This window comes from Pinus tabuliformis, chromosome 7 (assembly GCF_031772625.1).
Source record: "Pinus tabuliformis cultivar Carrire ecotype Pingquan chromosome 7, CPIR1, whole genome shotgun sequence".
NCBI classification, from domain to species: Eukaryota; Viridiplantae; Streptophyta; class Pinopsida; order Pinales; family Pinaceae; genus Pinus; species Pinus tabuliformis.
This window is the reverse complement of record NC_142293.1, coordinates 953,938,483-953,944,262: the sequence shown is the minus strand read 5'-3', so window position 1 is coordinate 953,944,262 and position 5,780 is coordinate 953,938,483.

Below are 5,780 nucleotides of genomic sequence, written 5' to 3'. Positions count from 1 at the left end.
GATCCTTCTTCCAAGTTAGTAGGTTCTTCCCCTGTTTCGATGCACGACAGATGGTCTGGTCCCGTGTTCAATCGTCCAGGATTCACAACAACTTCAAAATCGTATTCTTCAAACAATAAGAGCCATATGCAAAATTTCCTCCCCATCACAGGCTTATTGACCAGGTACTTCAGCATGGAGTGGTCTGTATATATCTTAAAGTGGCCTCCTAGCAAGTAGTGTCGATACTTTTGGAGTGCACACACCATAGCTAACCCCTCACGTTCAGTGGTAGAATAGTTCTTCCCCGCTTTGGCCAACTGTGCACGTAGATCATTCTGCCCATCGTACTTGTCTGTCAGTCATATCCTAGGCTTCCCAAATCATGCTCTCTTCATCCTTTTACATTTGCGCCAATCATCAAGTCTTCCCTTGTGTGTACCCAACCATCTTGCGCGCGTAGTGCCCAGTCCAAGGCCCAGAAGCGTTGCTTTTCTGGCACCTCCCTTTCAAATGCATCTAAGAACATATCTACCTCATTTAGACCATCATAAATAGGTAGATTTCATTTCTCTGATGACACACAACATAGCGACCGGGTCATCATGTTGAAATTCAGCGTAATTACTTCATGTAACTGATTCTGCCAGCATTCCATTTCTTCATCGGAATCCGAAGTGCAGGAACTCTCACGCTCCCATGTAATCTGTCCATTCAAGATGGGATTCACCTAGTCTTGGTCTCACGCTGTTATCTTATAGATGCAGTCCATAACGCCATCACTCTCATAATCGCGGACTGGTTCCGTATCGCGTGGTCCTTCAATAGGATCCAGGGCTATTATTACGCGCAGTGATTTATTCTCAAATATCATCTTTCACTTCTTTAGATTGATTACCCCATTCATATCAGTGGCTGAGTCAATTCCCAGGAGCATATGGTAGGATTGTTGTCATCCACAATATCTGTTACTTCAAAATATTCCAGCGCGCTCGCTCCCTCAATATCCACGGTCACTCCCTGTTGCCCCATGGGTATGATTTTCTGCTGATTCTCCATCCTTAGTTGAATCAGAGACCATTGAAGCACACATCTCCCCATTCGCTCCCAAGTCTGTTTTGGCATAACATTCGCATCTGACCCTAGGTACAAAATGACCTGATCCATTTCATACGCTCCTATTTGCGTGGTCAGTCTCATCTCCTGTCCCGTCCTTGTTTATTGCTTACCAATCTTTCGTACTGCTTGCGGCTCACTTAGCGTAGTTCCAACACATCTATTGATGAGTTCTTGTATCCCCTTTACAACCTTACTGTCGCGCAAAAACTTCATACAGGTTTCCAGGAAACTTTTGAGCATAGAAGGGTCCATCTCTAGCTCAGGCTTATCCTTGCTCCATGAGGTGGAGGCCTCAACGAAGCTCTTCTTAGCTTCCATGAATGCTTCATGAGCGTGCTCCAAATCGAACTCAACTACTTTCGCTCGGGCTTTGCGAACCCATGTACTGTCTTCCGGCTGTTTCCCCTTGTCATGTCCTGTTGTGATTCCACTCCTGAGCACTATATTTACGTTCGGATCTTCCTCGCGCAGCTCAGACCTCATCATCTGCAGGTTCTGAGTTGGGGGAGGTGGTAGCGTTCCTTTGTCATATATCCTAACTATTAGTGTAGGACAATATTCTCTTTCAGGATCAAATAGCATTCAATACTTGCATGACAGATGTGTTGGATTAGTGCAATCGCGGGCATAGTGTCTTGGTCCTCTGCAATTGTAGCAAATCAACTGTCCTTGACCTCTACTAGGTCCTTCTCCACCTCGGCCTCGTTCGTGCCATCCCTGCATTCTAGTCAAGGGGCCACGTTTTGGCTTGAACCCGATAGACGGGAGTTCTATCCATCATCAATTCATAACTCCTGCAAGTACGCTCATCATTTCCTACCAACCTACAAAAATTGAAAAACAATTGTTTTGGTGCTTGCACATACTTCTGTAGCAGATGACAGTTATCCGTGGCATTTTTCCTAACTACCTGACATATAGCGCACCATAAAGCAAGCCCCACGCTCGGTCCTACTTGAGCTTCCGGCCTTAAAGGCATCGGTCCTCGTCCTGCAAGGGCAATGGTATTTTTCATGACCCTGACTCTTGCATTTCAAACACCATACTTCCTCACGTACCTCTAGCCAAAACGTCCTGTCCTGCTTCAGACTTTGCATCTCTAGACAGATTCTTCAGCTATGCATGGATCTGTTGGACTCATAGATTAGGATCCTGCATCGGAGTCTCATGTAGTCTCATGGAAATCTCCAAGGCTTCTGCCTGAGTTGTTATCTTCTGCTGCGATAGCGCAATCCTTAAGTTTGGTAGTAGAGAAGCCACAAATCACTTGTGATGCTATCCATCTATCAAATTCATGTTGGCTTCCCGAATTGTACATTTCAGCCTCTGATCTAGTTCCCAAGGCATCTCGCCTGGTTGCATCGCGATCTCTTTGAATCCCAAAATTGACTGCGCCTCAGATTTAGGCCTGCTAAATTCCCTATTTAGTGCTACTTGGATGCCTGCTACTCTAGCATTCAGGTCATCATTGGAGTACTTAATATACCAGTTTAACGCGTAATATTACAGAGCACTAACCAGTGTCACTTTCTTTATATGATCATCTATAACACCTTGAGCTTCCCATACAACCCTCATAATGAACCAGAATCAGTCCGGGTCGTCATTTCCCAAGCCTTTGAACAAAGGAAACTTCACAATATTCGCCATACTAAATCGCGGTGGGTGGAGGTGGTATAGGTGAAGTTGGAGGCGATGGTGGTGAAGTCAAAGGTGGTGTAGGCGGAGGTGGTATTCGCGGGAATCCTTGTTTTATCAACTGAATAGCACTTCGCAGAGAGACCCTCGCTATCCTTCTTCCACCCTTTGCGGAGGTGAAATCAAGGGGCTATGCTCTGCACCCTTATTTCCTTCCTTTCTGTAAAATTTTCCGCTTCGCGTAGTCCCGAACATCAAGATAGTTTCATAACCTGCTTTTCACACAACAACATTTTAATCCAAGTATTCAAAGATTTTAAGTACTTACCTCACTTCCCTTGAAAAAGCGTCACTCCACCTTAATATAACTGACTGACGTGTCAACCACGAATTTAGTAACAAATCCTCCTATGGAGCGATCGAGCCAATGATCGATAGCACATGCAATCTTATCCTCTAATGCTTCGAACCTTTGCACTATCTCTAGGGTCCACACAATAGGACCATCAAGTTTCAACCTTCCTTGGCTATCTGCTAACTTCACAATCCACTCGTATAGCTTAGTAGGAAAGGAGGTGAACAATATTTCATGGATCTCCATATATAGGTACATGTCTAGCCACTGTTCTTTTGACAGTCGCGGGTTTTTGTTTTCCTATGCCGCGAACTCGTGGATCCTTCTATCCAACCAGCCTTCAATTTCTTTCTTAGTTGGATTCTAGTGATAAGATGTCACACATATTTTATGTAGATTCTAATCCCAACAACGGAACCATTTGTTGGCTTGAGGGGGCCTGACCCAGGTTCAACGTTAGTTAGCTAAACAAATCCCTATACTACTAGCCCATTCGGCATCAGCCCGCGGAGCGCGGCCTGAAGTCTCACCCGAAGCGGTATGGGGGGATGTTGGAACCAAGTTTCCGCATCCTTGAGATGAATGTAATGTCGGTGTATTTCGGCATTACCTACCTTCGTGTAGGTTGCTTAGCCCTCTGTTCCACTCCTCAGTACCTTCGAAAAAGGGTACAATTGGCTTTCACGTAGCCCTAACCTGCGACTTAGGGACTTTCGCTCTGCTAGGGTAGCGAACTGCGATATCTCTTGAACTAGGCTAAGTGCCTTAATTATCTTATTAACTGATCTTAGTAGCTTCACTTAAACAAATGTTCTTACTTGCATTCACTTATCCAACACATTTACATACATTCATGCATCATATAAGCATTATAAATGAAATTTAACATAACAAGGTGCATAAACAGGAAATAAAGATGTTGAAATTGTAGAATGCTTCTCTTTATTAATAATTGCGAATAATTATAGACTCGACCCGCCCTGCGCAATCAGCTGTAGGGGTCTGGGCACTTAGCTACGAACTTCTAGGCCTCTGCGCACTCAGTTGCAGAGCCTCTACCTACACTATGACCCAAGACTTGGACTTCTACTTCAGAGCTATCTCTCATACATCATATCTTCATTTCCTCTGTGTCCTCAAACTACTTAGAGCTTAGCTCTATTTAGACAATCCCATGGTCCACAGACCATGGGTAGATCTTTTACAACCGACATTACATTATCAAAATAAGGGCGAACAACCCTATGACTCTTTAACATCTACGCGCTTCCCAACTACAAAATGCGGCGTATTTACACTTTGATTACAAAATTTGACCAAAATATGGGCTTTTAGCCCCAAAACTTCCCTTGGGGGATCTCGTGCCCAACATTTTTCCAGTGTATCTTTCATTCTATATTCTACATATGCTTGAGTTTTATAAAGATAACTAGGTAAGTGTAACTGTATTTCAGTTATTCTTAAAATTTCTTCTGAAGTTATAATCATTAGAGAGAATGGGTTACTGAACTATCTGTTTAAGTATCTCCCTCTAAATCATTCAATTGTCAGTATCTTTATAATCTTAAGTATATTTTGTTTAAACTTTCAAACATTGGTTGAAGGTTTTCCTACTTATGATTATTAATTTTCTATCTGAAAACTAAAGTAATCATATCCCCTTACTATTTCCACTTAACACCAACAAAAACTTAAATAGCAGCCCTCTGTGGAATTAAATAGTAGCCCTATGTTTACTGGTTAGTATTATCCAAAAGGTTAAACATCACTGTTATAATTTGTTTCATACATTGGTACCGCAATTAAATCAAAACCAAAAAAATATCATAGATGCTATGGTGTAATAATTGACCAATATTATCTTAGAGGTACCACATCAATCTGACGTCGTTGCCGGGGAGCGAATGATTGAAAGCTAGATTTTCCTTGGGGCAACGATTTTTCCCTTTCCATTAAGGTCAATAAAGGATAAGGATATAGGTGAAAATATTTCACTTGGCGATTCCACTGGTCCAAGCTGGATTCTTTTAAGCATACTAGATCACAATCTGATTTTGACATTGTTAACCTTGTACCAGATCCAGAAAGACTTATTAGGGGAGCCTCTTCAAGGAGGAGACATAGAACCTTTTATTTTTCTTTAGATTTACACCTTGAAGACATCTCATATATAGTTCCTTTTTCATCTGTCCCATCTAATCTTGATTGGACTGAACTACCTCCTAGGGTTTTTTAACTCCATTCTAGAGGAGTAGATCTTCCATCAACCTTTTTAATACAATCACTTGAGTCATATCAAGTCCCATCCATTCTTATAAAATAACCTTCATCTGAGGAAGAATTGGGTTTACATTTACATGAATTCCAGCCTACAGACTCCATTTCTGCAACTCCTCATTCTATTCCATCAACTTCTACTAATCTTGAAGAGACATTTTCTGTCTATTCAAATCCTCTGTTTGATAATAAGGAAGAATTTCCATTAGGAGTTTCAAAGTTGGTTATCAAAACCCCTTTGAAATCTTCAAGGAGGTCTCCTCCCTCTTTTTCTCCTCCACATACTAATACCCCTATTGACTCCTCTTCATCACCTTCATCTTCATCATCTTCCTCTTCCTCATCATCATCCACTCACTCACCCTAGACTCCTCCTGCCAATATGGATTTTCGACCCATTGTGCAAGCAAGG